This window comes from Leptosomus discolor, chromosome 1 (assembly GCF_034619465.1).
Source record: "Leptosomus discolor isolate bLepDis1 chromosome 1, bLepDis1.hap2, whole genome shotgun sequence".
NCBI lineage: Eukaryota > Metazoa > Chordata > Aves > Leptosomiformes > Leptosomidae > Leptosomus > Leptosomus discolor.
This window is the reverse complement of record NC_141391.1, coordinates 88,082,627-88,102,673: the sequence shown is the minus strand read 5'-3', so window position 1 is coordinate 88,102,673 and position 20,047 is coordinate 88,082,627.

Below are 20,047 nucleotides of genomic sequence, written 5' to 3'. Positions count from 1 at the left end.
TATTTTTCTGGAGTTGTGGACACACAGCAACCCAGGCAGAGTTACTATACAATGACTCTGGGCAGCCATCCTGGAGTCCTTCACTGCACATCTGCAGCTCAGTCTGACGTTTTCAGAAAACTGAATTTACCACTTGGGCAGGATCCAGTGGTGACTGCTTATTACCTATAGCAGATTGGCAAGCACAGACATTTCGCTTACATAACTCATTCACAGGAGGGCCAACAATTGAAGGAGTCCATCGACTTCTGTATCTAAGCTACACTGTCCAGTCATGCGTGCACAGAAAATATGACTCACTGGCAATATCAGAGGCCTGTGAAAAAGGATATTTGTAGATCCGGCCCCTAGACACTGAGTATAACATCTTGATACCTGAATTGTCCCTCCAGTGTGGTCTTCCCAGGCTTCTGTTTACCTGCTAACTGCGTGCCCTGGCCTCCAACATTACTGATTGGTTTCTGTTTATTCTTTTCCGCCATCCTAAATAGTGCTGGACTGTGGAGAATGCAAGGGTTAGTTACACAAGAAAACAACTAAAAATATATTTGATTGCAAAACTTAAAAATTTGGAAAAGTCCAAATTTGGACTAGAATTAGATCCTACTCAGCCATCCTATGGGCTCAGGTAGGGACATCGCCCATGAATATAAATTCTTCCACTTTCCATGCATGCCACAAACTATGTCCCAGGAGATGGGTTATGAATGAGGCTTTCTTTAGTGATAGCTGTATTGGAGCAACTGCAGTATTGGGCCCTACTGGAAATACAGGCTAGTCACGTTTTTCTCTCTGCCTGGTGGTTCATGGTTCAAGGGCAGAGAACAATTAACACAGGGATGCGCGATACCCAGGCCCAAACCCCTCTAACTTCTCTGGAGTTAAAGCTGAATTCTGTATATTTCCCAGCTGAGATTAAACTCCATTTTCTTAGGTGAAACCTCTAATCACCAGTATCTCCTCTTTGCTGATGGGTTTTGTGTAAGAAAGGAACTATCTAGAGTTGATACCAGGTCTTCGGAGAGAATCCATGGCTGTATATACCTGTAAGGAAATAAACGGCCTCCCCCAGCATTGTAGATGTCATTTTAAGGGCAGAGATTTCTAAGCCTAATATTTATATATACATTTCTTAAGTACCTCACTCTCCTTTATCACTGAAGTAGGAATCAGTCCAAAATGTTATGTTTGCAGCTGAATTTACAGTGCTGAGCAATATTATGTAAAACTACCCCCAAAATTCTGTAATACATAAATGATCTTTTTTAAAATGTTTATCAAACTTTATGTTGCAGAAACATATGAAGATCTGCAAGACTATAGGCTATCTTACTGAGAACAAACTGAAAAGAGGAAGACACCTCTTTTGTACCGCATTGCTCACCAGGCAACATGCGCAGCTGCATGAAGAATGTCATTTGGTCCTCAGAGCTCTCCTCCACTGCTTGGACCATATTTTGGTCCTTGCAGCTTGCTATTCAGTTTAGTTCCTCTCTCCCCTGAAACAAACAATCTCTTGCAATGATATTTAAATGGATGTTCTGGGCTTTACTGGGCAAGCTGGTGAATAGCCACATAGTAGATGACAACCTCTTCTCTCAAAAGTCATACGTGAATTCCATTTAGATCCACTATAACGAAAGGAGAAGCCACTCATAATCATATTAACATGTTTTGAAAATATATTTCAGGTTTGTCATACTATTTTTGAGTTACAGCTCAAGTTAGTCAGGACTTGTCCTCTAAATACATTACTCTTCTAAAGGTTCTGTTGTCTATTTATTTATTCTCTTTGGAGAAAAAAATGTGTGCATGTACCTCCTATCCAAAGAAAGATAAAGCCTTCTGTCCCAAGTAGCAGACTAAGGGCTTGACCTCTTGCTGGATGAATGCAAATGCAGCCAATGATGAATTAGGCATGATGTGCAGATGAGGGGAAATAGAGTAGAGATCGTGGTGAAGAATAAAAGATATGGAAATATCAAAAAGGCAAGTCAACAATAGTGTGCAACATGGTGGGGAAAGCAGTAGAGGGCTTATTTTCAACCTGAGCTAGCTTTTTTGTTTCCACTTGCTGGACGTTTCAAATGGTTTAAATATTTATTTGCTATAGCATTAAATCCAAGATATTTTTTTTTGCTATCCAATGAAATGACACAAAGAAGAGCTGAGTAAACCTAACCTTTACGTATTTTAAAAGCCAATCTTGAAATCCTTTGTAGCTAATGGAGTAAGTCACTTTCCTTCAGAAATTCCGATCGTGTTTGCACAAACTATGTATGAGGCTGTGGTGAAGCACTGCCTTACCTGGTAGGCATCCACAGCTCAGAGGTGTTGTCTTAGTTCACCCTGAACCAAGTGAATGACTCATGCAAAAAAGAGCATAATAGGAAAATTTGACATGAGAGTGGACTCGGCCATTGGGCTGGCTTCAAAGGCCTCATAACCTTCAGGTTTAGTGCCAGAGGTACCATCATAATACTGAAATGCTTTTTGTTAAATATACACAACACAGTGCATGCATTGTGCCATGAGATGCTGTTGGGTCTGGCAGCTGAGCTCAGGGAATGGTGTCACCTCTTGCTTTACTGTGCCCCGCATGGAAAGGTTTATCATTGTTCTCTGCAGCCTCGGGGCAGGGGAATCTCCCACAGCCAGCTGAGATCATCCTATGTCTTCACACAGGACTGTAATGGTCAAATCACCACGTGCTCCCTGGCCTGAACGTATATAATCCAAATATGCATTTTTGTGGACTCAAGGATGTTCCAGTCCAGCAGAAAGCAAATGTAAGCTTGAGCATGAGCCTGACTGAGGTTTAAACCATCCCTGATTTCTTCAAAGCTTACCTCAAGGGGTGGCCTTAGGTGCAGACATAGCACACACAGACCTCCCTGTAGAATAGGGGAAGTTATTGGTAGAAGGGCAACAGAGCTCTGTTCTGACAAGTACCATTTCAACGGTATGGAACACCTTGTCAGCAGAGCTGTCTGTAAGCTGGTGAAAGAGCCTAGGACAGATCTGATCATTAGTGGGAAATGCTGTAGCAAGCACTAATCACTGCAATGAACATGGTTATTTAAACTTTTTGCTTACAAAGTAATTGTCAGGGTAATAAAAATAAGGTTGTGAGAAAATTAGCTGGCTATCCTATAGCACTCCTGCTTTTGCTCCATTATTTTATTTTGATTGCCTCAACCAAATATTCCTAAGGCATGGGCCGTGGTACGAGGGTTAGTATGTTCCAGATCACATCTTTCACAATAACATTTTTCCCTCTTGGTATTAAATCTCTGGCATAACCACAGTGCCTGGAAAAAATGTAAAAATAAAAGGGCAAATAAAAGTAAACTACATTCTTTTTTTGATTTAACATACTTCAGTACTAGTGGTTTCTTTAAATTAAAAATGGTTTCTTCAATTAGCTTATTTTTACAGAGATTATAAAAAGCAGAATCTAGATCAATAATGGTAATGGTTACAGGATTTGTTGAGGCTTTCTTCTCAACAAACAGCCTGAAAAAAAAACCCAAATTGATTTCAAATCTTTGGCTGATGAATACGATATACAAAAGAATTTTCACTGCAGTATTTAAATGCTGATTTCCTCATAATGTAAATGGAAATAGAGTGTTTCTTCAGCAGGGTAAGGAGAAACGGTTTGTTGTTAAACTGTTCTATATGGCCTTCAGCAAATGGTGTTATTTCATTTAGGGAATTTGAAAGATTACAGTAGATAAGTTATGAAACAAAGAAAGGATGTTTTCAAGGTAAAACCCACTCGTTAACTGCTAGAAAGCTGGTGATAAAAAAGGCAGGCTGCAAGTTCTTTTGGCATTAAACTCTACAGATTATAGCTGCTGTGTAGATGTTCTTCAAATTAATGACAAGTTGAAAAGAATCGATGTTTAAAAGGTGGCTTTTTAAGGGACCCATGGTTTCAAAATGTGATTTCTACTTGTATGTGCAGTTCGCTTGACAGTGCAGGTTTTACGCACAGGTTTGTGTTAATAATTTACGTAGACACAAACTCTCACATGCATTATAAAAATGGAGCACAGCTGGATTTGTACATTTACAATCCATCCTCTATATCCAACTCAGAGCGAAAAAGCTTTGTGTGCTGAAGTAGAAATCATAGGGAAGCCTCTCTGTAAATTTAGTTCTTATTGTGAAGAATCTGAATGCACACTGAATTGAGACATTGATGGCATTCACATTTCTTTTTTGCTTGTTTGCCTTAAATTTCTGTGGAGGACCTTAAGGGACTCTACATTGTCTTGTATCCTGTAAACATCCGTAGTAGTACCATTTGAATAGTCTCTGTGAATGTATGTGGTTTGTTTAATGGGGAAAAAAAAAATTTCTATGGCCATACCAGCCTTCTAGGTGCAGCCCGAAAGAAGTAAAGGACAGTTGACTCCTTTTGACACTTAGCAGATTATTGGATGTGGTTATTATGATACCCCAGAGTCAACCCTGGGGATCACAGCTGTTCATCTTAACATATCCAATGAAGTGCAGATGGGAAAATTTACATGATAGTCTTAATGAAAGCAGAGAAAAGAAACTAAAATTTCCAGTATTAATTTGCTGGTCACGCTAATATAGAACTATATAGTCTGTATTAGCTATACAGTCTGCAGATGAGCTTTTCCAGCAGACTTTATAGCTTCTGGGGCTGATCCAAAGCCCTTTGCAGTGAATGGTAGTCTCTGAATTACATGGGATTGCCTTCATTGACTTAAATGGTCTTTGGATCAGGTTCATAATTAATTATTGCTTAATATAGTTCACAAGTATGATCAAAAATGTGAGGTAAAACTCCAAGGAAGAAAAGGACGTATATTGCAAACTTCTGTCACTTGATTTCCCATTACAAAATTCCATATTTAATAAATAATGTTGATTCAGTCTGCAACTAAACACAGTCTGATCAAACTTCTCAATCATAAAACCAGGTCTTTTCATGACACTCTGCAACGCTTGGGTCCTGTTTTTATTGGTCAGTGATAATGGTGTGGTGCACTCCAGATTCTTTGCTGGAATTGATCGGGTTACAGGTACACTCCTAGGCCTGTATCACCTAATTACCTGTATTTAATACACTGAAGTGAGTGGCTAAAGCTCTGAATAAAACAGAAGTTATGTCCAAACTCCAAAGGATCTCATTGGAGGATAGATTATACCTGACCTAATAAATAACATCTCATGTGTGGGGATAAAGTTTTCTCATTTTTATATTTCTTTCAAGTTAATAGGGAAAATATAACTATCCATATGACATCCAAACCTATCTGAGAACATATGAATATGGGACTCATGCAAGTCTACTTCACCTGGAGCAACAGTTAGACAATGAAAGACTATAGTCGATGTATTTAACAATAATAGAGTGCACCAGGCTACTGAAATAAGCTCTTCAGGAACTTTTAAGTTCCTATATTTAACCTTTTGGCACTCCAGAAGTTCCTGCCTAATCGTAAACTTCTACAGCATGAATGCAAACACACAACTAGTTAAGTCTTAAAAACACTGGGCTGGTCCCTAACATAACCTGAAATCCCAACCATAGACACAAAATAGACACGCCTGCCATAATCTCCCTCCCTGTTCAAAGAAAAGCCCTTGGTGCTCTAAGTAAGCAGCAAGTAGGCAAGTAGTCACTAAATTAATGACAGTAGAGTCCTTTTCTCTCCCTTTCCTACCTCCCCTTCTCCCACTGAGGAGGCACATTTAGCCAGCAGTGGGGCTGAACACCAAGCAGGCCAGGGTGGTCTCCAGCCACTACTAGAAAGGACTGCCACCACATCAGTCTTTAAAAAAGAGAACTATAAGTAAGAGGATACAAATATTCAACCTCCCAGTTGGTAACAGGCACTTTCTGGTTGACCTGAAGCGACTCTAAACTTAACCCTGAAGGACAAAACATAGAAAACTCTGTTCCTCAGTCTTTTCTACTAACTAGGAAAGGCTGTTTTCCCCACATTGTGCCAGCTGCTGTGAAACGTGCGCTATGGTACCTTAGTCCTCTTGCTTGGTGTGCATAAGACCAGATACCTAGCACAGCAGCCATGAATTCAACAAGGCTTAGATGTTAAAAGTTTCTTCATTCCTCCTTTGGGAATGCATATCTAAAAGTGATGAAATTTCACTTCTGTGGTCTTAGAAGGCAAGACATGGATCATTTTCACCTCCTCTTCACAGAGACTGAATAGGTAGAGAAAGCTCTAGTAACCGATCTTCACACTGACCCAATGGTGCCCTCTCGGCTTGCAAAAAGATTTTGCAGTGAGCTGTATGAAGACTTTTTTTGCTCAAATCCTGCTAGTGCCCAAGAAGTAACTTTAAAATGGCATTCTTTCTTTATAAGTATACTCTGCATCAGTTGAGTCAATTTGCAAACGGAAGTCAGCAGCAATAGTGTTTCTCCGTTCTCCGGTTTGTTAACAGAACTATTGATGTGTATGAGTCAGCACAGTAGTTGGTTCTTTCCCACTTAGCTCATTTGTTCCATAGTTTTATAGAAAAAGGGGCATGGGGAAGCAAAAGGTTAGTAGTAAACTGAAATCACAGGGCACAAGCACTAAGCAGCAGGTGCACCAAGAGACAAGGAGTTTTACAACCCTGAATCCCAAACAAAACTCCAAAAAGTACCCCAGGCTCAGTAAGTTACTATCAAAGGTTATGAAGCTGACATGTACACCACTGTCCCCAAGGCAGGGCTGCCCCTGCATGGCAGTGATTGGTTTATCGTCTAGTGTCAAAGCCTTCAGAAGGGAACAGATACAGCCCTAACCCTCAGCTGGAATAAAATGGACTATGCACGAACTGATGCTGCCTGAAGATCTGTCTGTAATTTACCCTTCTTTCTGCAAAAAACCAAAGTTTCTTATGTGCATTTATGTACATTAAATATCTGTTTACTCGATCCTAACAAATTTTAGACTTGGGAAAATATTCAAATTTAACATTAGGACAAAAACATTAAAAAAATATATTTTTCTACCAATTTCCTGAAAATCAGTGGCTGGCTTAGAGAGAGATGTGCTCTGAATGACTCCACAGATGAAAAGGCTGAAGTATGCACCAGCTGTTGACCAGGTAGCAGAAGAGCCAGACTAGAGAGGCATGTTTGGAGGGCTCCAAATGCCTCCAAACATGCAAGCCTCATTCTACTCTCAGATGCTATTAAATATTAGAGCTTTTGACCACAGATACAAAGCTGAGGAGCACAGGCCATATTACTGCTGCTGCTCATGGAAGTAGGTGTTAACTTTTGTAGTTATGAAAGAAATCTCAAAAAGCCTGGAGCAAAAGACCTGAGAGGTGTGACTTTTCCCATTCGTCTACATCAAGTATGAATCCTGAAATCTACAAATGACAATTTAATTACCAATGTTAATAATTTCACTGCAAACAGTTTTCATCAAAACACACAATGATTTGCTTGTCTGAAAATCTACAACTGCTTTATCTTTCTGCGAAACTTATTTTTGACAAAACCTCTTAAACTTCCCAAAACTTCTAGTTCCCCCATCTTCCATAACCCACAGCCTACTTGAATCTGAAGGTACAGATTAAAATATTTCAAATTTTAAATCAATATGAATAGTTTAAGGGGACTGTGATGACTGCTTCATTCATTGGCCTTTTGGTTTGCCACAGCAGAGCACAACAGAATGTCATCCCCACCACCATGGGACACAGAAAACTCTGGCTTTTAGGTGCTTCTCAAGGCAGTCTGTTGAGTACTTTTTGCCATCTTGCACGCAAAGGGCTTAGAATTGCATTTTAACTGGTACAGGATTTATAGTCTGTTAGTAATTTGCCTTTTTTTTTTTAAAAATCCAAAATTCCTGTTTCGTACACACATATAAACACACATGCTCCCACACATTTCTGATTAATTTTTATATATTGTTCTCACAATGAAGAATTGTTTATTGGGAAAGATTTTTGGGGAAAAAAAAATTGCAATAGTATTCCCAGGATTCTGTATTGCCAGCTATGGCTAGAATGGGAATCCATCAAATAGACAGACGTATCATCATTTTCCCCAAACACTACCAAGTATGACCATCACATCAGCCTTTCATTTATAATCACTCAGAAACAAAGATTTACTCCAAAACGAACCTTTTCCCGTAAAAAATTACTTATTTGCCCTTGTCAAATTAAGTAACCTTAAAGCTGTTAGCATTTTCCTCCCTTAAACTCAATGCATGTGACTTTACTTAAGGATATAACACAGTATTTCAGAAAGGAATATATTTTGTCTTCATTGAGAAGAAATTGGTTAAGTTAAAAGTTAAAATAGTGGTTTCTTCAGCATAATTCTGTAGTGATGTTAATTTCGGCCTGAATGAATGTCGTTTATCATCATTAAAGAAGAAAATGGAAAACACATAAGCTAATTAGTTTTCTATAAAAATACTGCTATTGAACAAGTAGAATCAAAAAGTTTTACTGTCATAATATGTCCATTTAAAATTAAGGTGAAATCAATGCTTATAATAAATTGAAGAACGTTGTGATTGTATTTGGAGCTTTTGGAAAATCATCCAAAAAGTCTTGGTTTGGAACATTCAACATGTTCTTGTTAATGCAGAAATGGTTGAGTGTCCTGGAGTTATGGGATGTTAAGCAGTAACAGGGTGATATGCTCCTGTCTGATCAATAAATGGCAGCTTTGTCTATTAAAAGTAGAATAAAAAACGTGAATTCAACATACATTTCTGCAAATGAATGAATTTCACCCTGGATTGAGACTTTTCTTCACATTCAGACAAATTCAGATGATACACTGCCCCACTGCTTTCAGTTGTTGTATGTCTCAACACCTGGGAATTTCAGAAGCAAGCCAGTCAGGATTTCTACTGCAGAAAAGCAGCTTGGATCATTCACTCTAATCTGAACAAAGTCTTCAAGCTCAATTTATGGCTGCTTCTGTTTGCCATTTAATACTCTTGGCAGAGCTCCATTGAAGCCAGCATCCTACCACATCCTAAGGTTAGACCTCATATATAGTTGATGGTAAACCCCCTGAACAAATTTACGGATGCATGAGTCTCCTGCCCTGTCAGAAAATAGCAGTTATAGAGATCAGTCTATACAATTATCCATATAAAATTATTTTATCATTTTATACAATCTTAGTCACTAACCCTGCTTCTTACATACGCGGGTGACACAGGGAGGATAACTGAGGACGACGCCACCAGAGCTCTGTGAAAGCTAATAGTCATATGGAGTCACTTTTCCCCCTTTCTCTTTCTCCCCCTTTCCTTCACGTGTGCATCCACAGGATGGCAGAAAGTCATTGCTCATTACATCTATTCTTATGCACTAAGTGTGAAAAAGCTCAGTCCCTCCTCAAGAAACTTTTCTATCGGTAATCCACAGTTCCCATCCCTGTGTCAGTTCTGTAGTAGCCAGCCAGAGGAGACAGCAACGGTCAAAGTGATTTGCCCTTCAGCTGCTAACATTTCCCTAGTAAGTTGTTTTATTCGAATATGATTTTACTGTCTATTACAAGTGTGAAAACCTGTCTTCCCAAAAGCTGGATGCAGCCTATGTCTTCATTACAAATGGCCTGCACCATTTTACTTTTGTGTCCTCCCCATCCCAGTCCATCACTTACTACTGTCTTCTGAACATTTGTTATTTATTGCTATTTTCCCTAAATCAGGTGTTGCTAGAAGCTGAGAAAATCCATCATGTAAAATCCTCACAGTATATTTCTCATTTCTTACAACTTTTCTTGGGCATATTCAGAAAGAGCTGAAAGGTCTTTTAGTCTTACCCAGCATGTCCATTCTCGCATCACTGAGATATGTGTTAGTCTGTAGCCTACAAAAGGTCTTTTTCGTCTGCAACAAGGGAAGAGTTCTTCATTCCCTGCTCTAGAGGTGTTGTTAGACATGTGTCTATGTGTCATGTAATATGCAACTCTTCTTTGGGCAAAACTGGCAAGCTGGTGTCAGTCCGATCCTGGTTGCAGCCCATCTATACGCCCTGCACCTCTTGGGAAAATAAATACATGAATGATATTTTCAACGATCAATTTGTTTCATGTAGAAAGTGAACAAATGGAGTAACTATGAAGATGGCAGCAATGACGGATTACGCTGGGTGTGCCACTATGTATGACAAGAAATGTCACTAGATGCAAGGCAAGACATCGAGTAACAGGAGAAACTTTTGGGAGAGCCAGATGACAAAAAGCCTTCCAAAGAGAGCATGGCAAAACTCTGCAGACAGCCTTAGCCTTCCAGCAATGTTATAGGAAAGGAGAGATGACCTGATAAAAGCTTATACTTTCACTGGCAAGCATGTGTCCCATACTATTCTGCTGTGCTGTGACACCTTGTGTAAAGTTACAGAATGAAACAAAAGAGAAACCTCATTACCACTCTCAATAACGCAGTCACTAGAGTGGCTCTGTGTGGTCTCCTTGTGGGGCTCTTTGAGGGCTCCTTTTTTAAGTTCTTCATTACAAAGGAAATTCCCATCTTAACAGTGTTTGGATAGTAACTGCTCAAAATTAAATGACCTTCACAAGTATTAAGGAGTCTCCACTGGTGCCTGTGCTACTTACAGCTAAACTCATTGCCCATATGTGTAGAAACCATTTGTCCCTGTGATGGTTTTAGGACCTTCTGGACGACCCAGAAAGGTACCCATTCAACCAAGACTGTCTGGAGGTGAAAGGGAGTTCCCTGGAAGGGGCCATATCTGCCAATATGGATAACAAGGACCATTCACATTGAAGTTTCCATCTTTATTTTAGCCTCAATAGATACTAGTGGATCCCTGCTTCCCACAGTGGGATCAGGGGCAAGTTGTGCAAGTAGGAAAGTAGAATCACTTCAAGAAATCTCCTCTAGAGACTTCACCTCATCAAAGCATTTATGCCATTCATTGCTAAGTTAGTCCACAGCCTGAAGGTCACCTCTGACTGCCTAACATACCCAGGACTAGAGTGTGAAATTATAATGATGGCAAAAATAGTTTTTAAAAAAATCCAAGCATCCCTCTGAAGTCCAGGAGGTCAAAACTCTTGGACTAATAGGAGCAATTATAGGACCAGTTCATAATATCATACTGTCTCTTGCATTTGTATTCCAGGTGAATGATACAGTTTGGCAGCAGCAATTACTGACCTTGGAAGAGGACCCTAGTTCTAGTGCAGAGAAAGCTCTGGCTGGATTTTGGCTCTGATACCAGCACAGAGATCCCAAGGAGCGTAACCCCAACACAGTGCACCTTGGACTAGAACACTTCCAGTGATTACTGACTGCATTCAAAGAGCGCTGCCCTCCTGCATGGAAAAGACAGCGTCGGATTCAGGAGATGATAGATAAATAAACCCGCATAGTTGGGTGAATAATCCCCCCATTCTATTTAGCACTTAGAAGATCTTGGCTGGAGTTAGAGTGACTGATATCCAGCATACATTAGTAATTGTGTGGGCTCTCTTGAGAGTATTTATTGAGCACTGGATATGGTTGCTGTATATCAGATGCTTGGGTTTATTTGTTTCAAAAAAGAGAATGCTGAAAAGAGAGTTGTTGATTATTTTTGGCTGTATGATCAAGATCTAGAATCAAAGCAAAAAGGAGGTTTTTTTCCATCTCTAACAGGGCTAGGACAAGCAGCAGAGAGCTTAAACAACAGCAAGGGAAATTTAGGATAGACATATGGTAATGTTTCCTGATGAAAAGGACAGCTAACAATTCCACCACTGGAGGACTGTAAAGAGTAGGTTAGACAAATCGATCATGAAAGACCCAAGATCTTGCTGCAAAAAAAGACAGAGAGCAGGTAGTCTCTTCCAGCTCTGTTTTTTTTTAATTTCTAGGAGGTTTTGAGAATCTTTCTGTTGGACTGGCTTTAGCTGCCTGAAAATGTCTTAATTGGCGAGCCACAAAGCAAAATTCCAGTGGAAGTGTCAACCAGCAGAGACTATTTGCATGGCTGCAGAATACAGACATAGTGGTAGAAGATGCCTGTATCTGGCATTTACAGCAAAGGAACTAATTAAAAAAAAAAATGGGTCCTAGGATTTTAAAAATTCACTTCTGAGACTCAATTTTCTAAATAGTACCTCAATATTTCATTTTCCATTATGTGTATGTAAAACTATCACACTTTAAAAAAATGAACAAGCAAAAAAAAAGGCTGCTTCTAAGTAGCAAAGAGAAATGCAGTTTATAGCATTATTGTGTTTGCACTCATGAGAAATGCAGAGATGCTACAATGATTGCAGTGCTGGATGGAAAAGGGCATTTATCCTGAAATTACGAGAGTCACCTGTCCTTGACCCTCTCTTTTCAGAAAATCGATATTGTACTTGCTATTATGCATACCACTAGATTTTTACCTAGCTTTGACATCTAGTTATTTTCAGCTCATATTGAAGTCCTTCCTTCACTAGTTCCAGTTTTCACTGGATTTTTGTACAAAACATTTTTTTTTTCCCCCCAGGTTTTCTCATAATGAAAATTGTTTGCTGATTCACCAGGTAGCTTTCTGACAGCTCTTGTGAAAGAACAAAGGTGGCTTATCTCCTCCTTATTGACAATATCTCCTATACTTCAACATGTTTCCAAACTGCTGTGCTTTGTTTTCTGTACACTTTTAATTACAGCTCTTGTTCCTTTGGAAGAGTGGGGTTTGCTTCCCTCCCTCCTGGGGGCTGTCCTATTTCCCTTAAAGCTTTTATTCTCTTCTCTGCTCCCTTTTCTGTCTTGGTATTGACAGGATCTTCATTACTATCTGATTCTGTCACCCACCTCTCATTCTTTAACAATGTTATCTCTCTGTCTCAAAAAAAGTGTTTCAAGGATTAGGGCTGTATCTATGCAGGTAGTTTGGAGCAGGGTCAGCACCATCCTCAGATTCCCAGTCACTGTGTCCACACTGTGGTGCAGGTAGATCCATCATGGCCTTACTCCACACGTCAGGTGCCTCTAGAGCTGCACCAAAGATAAAGAGAAGTTTGGATAAGCTTAATTTAGAAATTAGTGCAGTAGTGAGGTCCAGGAACATCTCAACGTCCTTTATCAGCTCTAGACGTTAGTAAGTGACATGCCATAACTGCAAGGAGAGCAAAGACAGGCTGGATGGTGGGGGCTTGTCTCCTCTTCCTTTTAGAAGCATTTTTTTGCCATCCTGATTGAGAGACAAAGTTAGTACATCCTTACTAAACATACAGGTACCAGAGGATGATGTTTCCTAGGCAACATTCCTATGGAAAAACAGACTACTGACCATTCTTACCCTGGTCTTGTGAAGTCAAGCAGTAATTTCACTTATTATTCTTCAAAAATGTGGTGGCCACTTTGCAGGTGAAAAAGAAGACACAGTAGCCACTGGTATTTAAGAAGGGCCACAAGCTGGCCTTTACACACCTCTCTTCAGACAGCACAGCTGGCAAAGTTCTCCTCAGGTTCATGATCATCCTCATGAAAATTAGCATCAGCTATTAGATCTAGGTATTCCACAGTTGAATGAAACATAAGTAGTCTTATTTAAGCTAGCCGTAAAATCCACATCAGCAGCCCTAGATGGAGGTGACAACAGTCTCCAAGCTCTGTTGCAGGAGGCTTGTGCTGGTCGCTGAGGTCAAAGTAACACACTTTGAACGTGCACAGCACTGCACAAATGCTAAGCGCTGTTATCGAAGTGCTCCCCTTTTCACTGTGTCTGTCTCTAGGGCACCATGAAATTTATATTTTTGTAAGCTAATTCAACCCCACCTCGCTGATAAGCATGGCTTTAAACTTAATTTTTCTTTTCCTTTTCGAGGAGGAGGAAGGAAGGAAGTAGTGAAGGAAGCATCGCACACTGATGTAATCAAGCAACGTGAGAGAAAAACAAAACGTCTCCAGCAACAGGTGGCACCTAAACAAACGGTGAACAAGGCAGTTAGTCGATATGCTGGCCCTGTGCTTCCTGGGCTGTCTTTCTCTCCTCAGAATCTTAACTTGGCGGACCGTTGATTGCCCATTTTTTATCAAAAGACAGCACTAAAGCCTGTCAAAGGAACTTGCCGTGTCTATTCTTAGCCTCCAGATCTATTGCGGGAGAAGAGAGGTGGGGTTCTTCTGCTAGACCAGACAAAAAAGATCCAGCTGCCTGCAGGCTGATAAAAGCAAAGCTGCAATTTCCATTTATTTTTCAGTTTCATATATGTGGTGTTGGGCTGCTTCAGTTCCCTGTCACTGCAAGATTTGGCTTATATTAGCAAAGCTCACATTGGGGGGAGCAGCAGTAGGTAACAGGAGAGCTGCCAGCACTTTCTTTTTAGAAAAATCATCCCTAAGCAAGAAATACCCCTCTCCTCACAATCCCAGCAATTGAACACCAGAAGCATGCAAAAGAATAAAATAGGTGGCATGTTTTAGATGGTTCAGACACGGGCGTGACACTAAACTGAGATTGTTATTTTATACTGGGGAAATTTGGATTCCTTCTTTTCTACTTTATCCTGAACAAGCCATGGCAGAACATGAGCTGCAGAGACCAAGGTGCTGGCCATCAGTGATCCCCATGGGATTTTCTGCTCCAGCTCCCCCAGCCTAGCAGCATTTACTGTCACTGTAAAATTATGCAACTGGCTCTAGAGCAGAGTAGATCCATACAACCCAGAGGCAGTGAAGTTCTGAATACTTGCATGAGGGAACTTGTGGGCCTCACACACAGAATATGAGATTATATATTTGTCTTTATGAGTCTTGTGTATGACCCTATGCATTCAACCATCAGGAGGAAAAACTCCCTCCCCTCCACACTCCCGGAGGGCTGATGCAGGTCACATATGAATGAAGGCAGCTATTTCACACTTGGCTTGCAGAGGGCACAGTGTAGGTGTCTGGGGAGCAGGGACAGGAAGGAATAGGGGAAGGAAGAGGAGGAGGAAGGAAAACAGTGCAACGGGACTTGAATCTGTCCTTGAATCATTCACAAGACTGGGTGTATCTAAATGTAATTCACTGAAGAGGGTTTGTTTGGTGTTTTTGTTTGTTTGGTTGGTTGGTTTTATCTTTATCACTTGTCAAAGAAAGATTGGAGTTTTTATTACATTTGGGGTTTTTTGGAGTTCTTAAGTCATCTTTTGTCCTCTCTCTTTGGCTCTGACACAGTCCTAGGAAATCCCACAGGCTGCCCTCCCAATGCTTTTTAAAGTTTTGAGGTCACTCAAAAGGAACAAAGGAACAAACTAGAGTCATTTAGCAATGACCACCCGAGACGTATCTGGCAGATCAAACCCAGTGAAGATTTTTAAGAGATACACCTACTTCAGCTCACACATGCTATCCCTGATTCTGCTGTACAGATCTTTAGGCCAGTAAAAGCCAAAAATTTATCCCAAGATCATCTCAGATAGAGTGGAAGTGGTAAGGATAATTTTTCATGCCTCTCAATAAGCACGATTACAAGCCACGACAGTGGCTTGCATGAAACCAGAAAGATGCAAAGCAGGCTGAGTGAGTGAAAACAGCCTATTAGATGTATTATATTTAGATATATTTGCAGCTTGGGTTCTTAAAACTTTCCAGAAAGAAACAGAAACAATGTTCAGGTCTTGCTCAGGCAACAAGTTTTAAATCAAATAAAAAGATTTCCCACAATCACTTTTTTTTTGGAGAAAAAAAATATATTTAGAGAGGTGGAAGAAAATTCTCAAAAAGTGAGCAAAGGCAGCAAATGGATGTAGATGCATAGTTTTACTCCTTTTCTGCATTGGGCTCAAATACATGGTTTAGTATGAATGTACTCAGTCTCAGAGAAAGGTCCCCTGAATGCAGCTTTTTAAACAGGTTATGGTCAGTGTCTTGACATTGGTCACAGAATGGTTTCTCACACATGTTGGCACAGGAAAAATAGCTTGGGGTTGGTAAAGTTATTGGCACATATTTGGCATGCGTGGCACTAGGAATGTTGACAGGTTTCTTCTTCTCAGGACCATCTTACACTCCTTGCAGAGGGTGATATCTCTGCTTATATCAGGCACACTGTGACTGGGACGTGTATCTGTCCCTGCAATGCTGTACTTAGAGCTTAATGTATCAAAGCCAGCACACATTAATTTTAATTCCTGTAACTATGTCAATCTGTAAATTGAGGAGGTTCATGAATCATTCAGATGGGGAGGCAGCTTCCAGGAGAGAGGCAAGGTAGTGACAGCTAAACCTCCCCAGCAGTCCCAGGTTTAACCTACCCCTCTAGGGCAGTATTCTTATTTACTCTGCCTACTGAAGTCCTGCAAAGACAAAATATTACCTCTTCCCTGAAGCTTGTTCAGCTTTCCTCCTTCCAGCAGCTACTCAGAGCTGTCAGTAAACCCATATTTGTCCCTACCCACCTCCATGATGAAACGAGAAAGGAAAGCCAAATGGTTTCAGCTGTAGCTTGCTGCTAAGAAAGCCTTTTTGGCCTACAAGCGAGGAGAGCTTGTCTCAGCGCCTCAGGAAATAATTCAGAGGGACAGGGACGAGCAAGGGCAGGGCATGAGTTGCGGAGTTTTCCCTGGGAAACCTGTCCAGAGTGGTATCAGCAAGAGATTATCTCAGAAGCTGAGGAGGAAGGTGTTGTGTCTTGCTTTTTCAGTCAAGGAGCAGTGTACAGGAGAGCTGGAATGATTCTGGAGGCAGGAGAGAGCGTGGGCCAAAGATGGGATGTTGCCTCATCATTATAATGTGTGGCTCACAAGCTAGCTCCTTGCCTCTGCAAAGGAGCAGTCCTGATCTGCCCTGTAAAGATTTTATCTTTAAGAAATCTCCCTTGAGAAGTCACACCCCCTCATTTCTCTGTCTCCTAAATACAAGGCTCTCCATCTCCCTTTCTGTCTGAGAGTAGGGCAGCTTCTCCCCAGGCTGCGATGCACAGTGCATAACAATTCAGGCGGGGCTCTCAGGGAGCCCTCCTACTCCCAGGGTAACTCAGCCCTTGCCTATCTCCTAATGCCTGAGAGGTAAAGCACAGACGCCCACACAGCTACAGCTCTGGGAAATGCTTCTGCCATGGGGGATCCAAGAGCTCTTCAGTGGTACCAGGGTCCAGCCCTCTGGTAGTTGTATGAAGCTCAGTAGCCCAGGGCTGTCCTTGGACTCTCCTTGGTCTCCTAAGGTGCAGGCAAAATGTGAGGCATAGGCGTATACCCAAGGAGTGCCCCAAACTGACTGCCTGAAAAGGACATGCTACTTCTGAATCAGCTCTGCAATATAACAGGAGTCTTTAAAACCAGTTAACTGAAAAGCTGAGGGAAGCCTCAGAATTTGTTTAATTTGCATTGTACCAGTTTTGTGAATTGCTCAGAAGGGATATAGCCAGAAATGTTGTTTCTACCATTAGATAGCACTGGTTTTGCATAGTAATGAGGAAAAAGTGAAGGAAAGGAGAAACAGTGTTCTACAGTTGTGTTATGTCTGCTGCAGTTCAACCAAAAAAACTCTCTGTTTTGAGCTTATGAACATTTACTGTGTGTATATTTTATGGACTTTGGGTAACTCGTCTCAGTCAAAGGATGTTTTCCAGCACATATGGACTTCCAAATATAGTGAAACAGGTTTGCTTTGAAAAGCAATGTATCTGCTAAAGGGCAGTTTTATTTTCCTTTAGGTAATGCACATCTTCTATGCACAGCAGGATCCTGAAATACAAAGCCTACTAATTGGGGGCAGGGAAAGACAGCATACTAGAACTAGTTAAAACTTGGTGACATATTTTAAAATCTCTGATGATCTTGACCCCAAACCTTTTATAGCAGCTATTCAGCTATTCACATCTATTCAGGCTCATTTCGGCACTTAAGCAGGAGTGAGCAATCACTATTTCAGTAGCTGTGTGTCTATTAAACAAAAAAAAAAAATATACCTTTGAAGGATTATTTGTAGACATTTCACTGAGAACACATTTGACAGTGATTAAAGAAAAGCAGGTCTGCCAAGATGTCTGCTGAGTAAAACAATGAGAACTCTTCTTCCACACCTTGTGCACTGCCCCATTCATCCCTGCCTGCCCCACACTTCAAGCTCTGCTCTCATGAAGAGCTGAAGCTTTTTTTTTTTCTCTTTCAGCAGTAACTCTGGGAGCTAAAGCCAAAACCTGGATTTCAGAGACATCTAGGGCCTAGGTGCCATGTCTGTCCAGCTGAGGACACTAGGAACCAAAAACCTACAGTTTTAGAGGGAAGTTGCCAAGAGCTTGCCAGCAGAAAACACTGTCATTGAGGTCTTGATGGCAAGGTGTGATACCTAAAGCTAAGTGTGATATGTTAAGTGTCAAGATGTGAATAACGTACCCTGACTGTAAGCAGTGGGGAGTCAGGTTCCAGTTCAGCTCCCCAGCATCACCTTCTGGTGCCATTTGAGACACCAGAGAGTAGCCAAGACACCCACACAGGGCTGGCTGAGGTGATGTGGAGCTTGGGGAAGGTCTCAGCCTCCTGGAGGGAGGCAGGACATAACACCAGAGCAATGTTTCATTTAAGCAACTGAACCTTGCCCCTACTCAGTCCAGTCTGCAGGGTCAAGGGGATTCACCTACAACAGACGCCAACATTTAGCCTGGTCAATAGCTCTCCTGGCTCAGTTAACTATATTGACGGTATTGTCCACTGGCCATAATGGGAGTATGGCTGCCAGGTTCTTACAAAGACAGCTTCATTTTGGTGTGTTAAATTGGAGCTGACTCTCACTCTAAACTTAGTAATTCATCCAAATTCCTACTCACGTCTGGAGTGTATGTGCCTCCATTCACAATGGAATAAAGTGGATGTCCTCTACAGAAGATAGGTATACAGCTGATGAGGTCCAGTCTCCTTAAACACCTGGTGAGGCTGGTAAGAGCGTTTTTCTTCTCCAACATGGTTGCTATTCCCAGATGAGCATGCAAAGGTCATGGGAGAGTAAGGTTCTTATGGCAGACAAATGTAGTGAGTACTCCCATGGGAAAAAAGGATCTGGGTCCTGGTTCTGGACTGTGGGACTTGGGTTTTTTTTAAGTTTGCTTGTTTGTGTGTTTTGCAGAGGAGAGGGACAGTTAGTGGTGGACTGAAAAAATGCATCATCAGTCCCTGTAACTGGAAGAAATGTCTGACTCTTTCTCCCCAAATGACTGACTGAATAAATCACAGGGCTAGAGGTCTCAGTTCCTCCTTGCCTGCTCTTACCCTGCATCATTAGCAACCCTAGCTTCATTATGTTGCAGCACAAAAAGAGGTTTTGGAGGCTACTTCTTTCCCGGCCTCCCTGCAACCTGATCTCATGAGTCTCACATTCACAGTCACACAGTGAGGAGGAAAAACTGAGATCTCTCTTTGCTGTAGACGTGTTGGAAAATGAAGTAATCTTGACCTTGACTATTCACATCATGTGCTTTGGTTAGTATGAGTAGCTAACTTGCTTGGCATGAGTAGCTGGCTTGCTGAAGCCTTAGGCCGCAAGCTGTAACCCAACAATATAGTGAACGTAGGCTAAACTCTTTCTTAGTCCAAGAAGAATGGCCAGTAGTTTTGCATTACTCTGATAAATTGTAACTTAACTAACATAATAAGTAATATTAATGAAGACTGTATGCCTAGCAACATGAATTAGAGTGACCATTATGATCAAATTAAAAGAAACTATAATTCTTGGAAATGAAGAAAGAGACCATTCTGCCTGAAGTCAGCAGAACACAGATGAGATCTAGCTGCAGATGGAACAAAATATTATGAAACTGTGTAAGAAGGTAAAAACATGTGCACCAAAACTCCAGTCATCGAAGAGGACAAGTAACTGTTAAAGAGTTTGATGGGACAAAAGACACACGCCTGTCGCGTGAACAGGCACATGAACAGCTTACGTAATAGACTGTGAGGCTTTAAAAAGCACAGAACAATAACCAAGGGGGTCCCTCTCTGGAAGCACACAGCTCAAGGTGACCCTGTTGCTGTATTATTCTATTAAATGATTTATTTTTGTGAGCCTGAGACACTGCTTCAGGAAACGTAGGGTTTGAGTTGCACTTCTTTAACAATAAGCATCCGTGTTTGAAT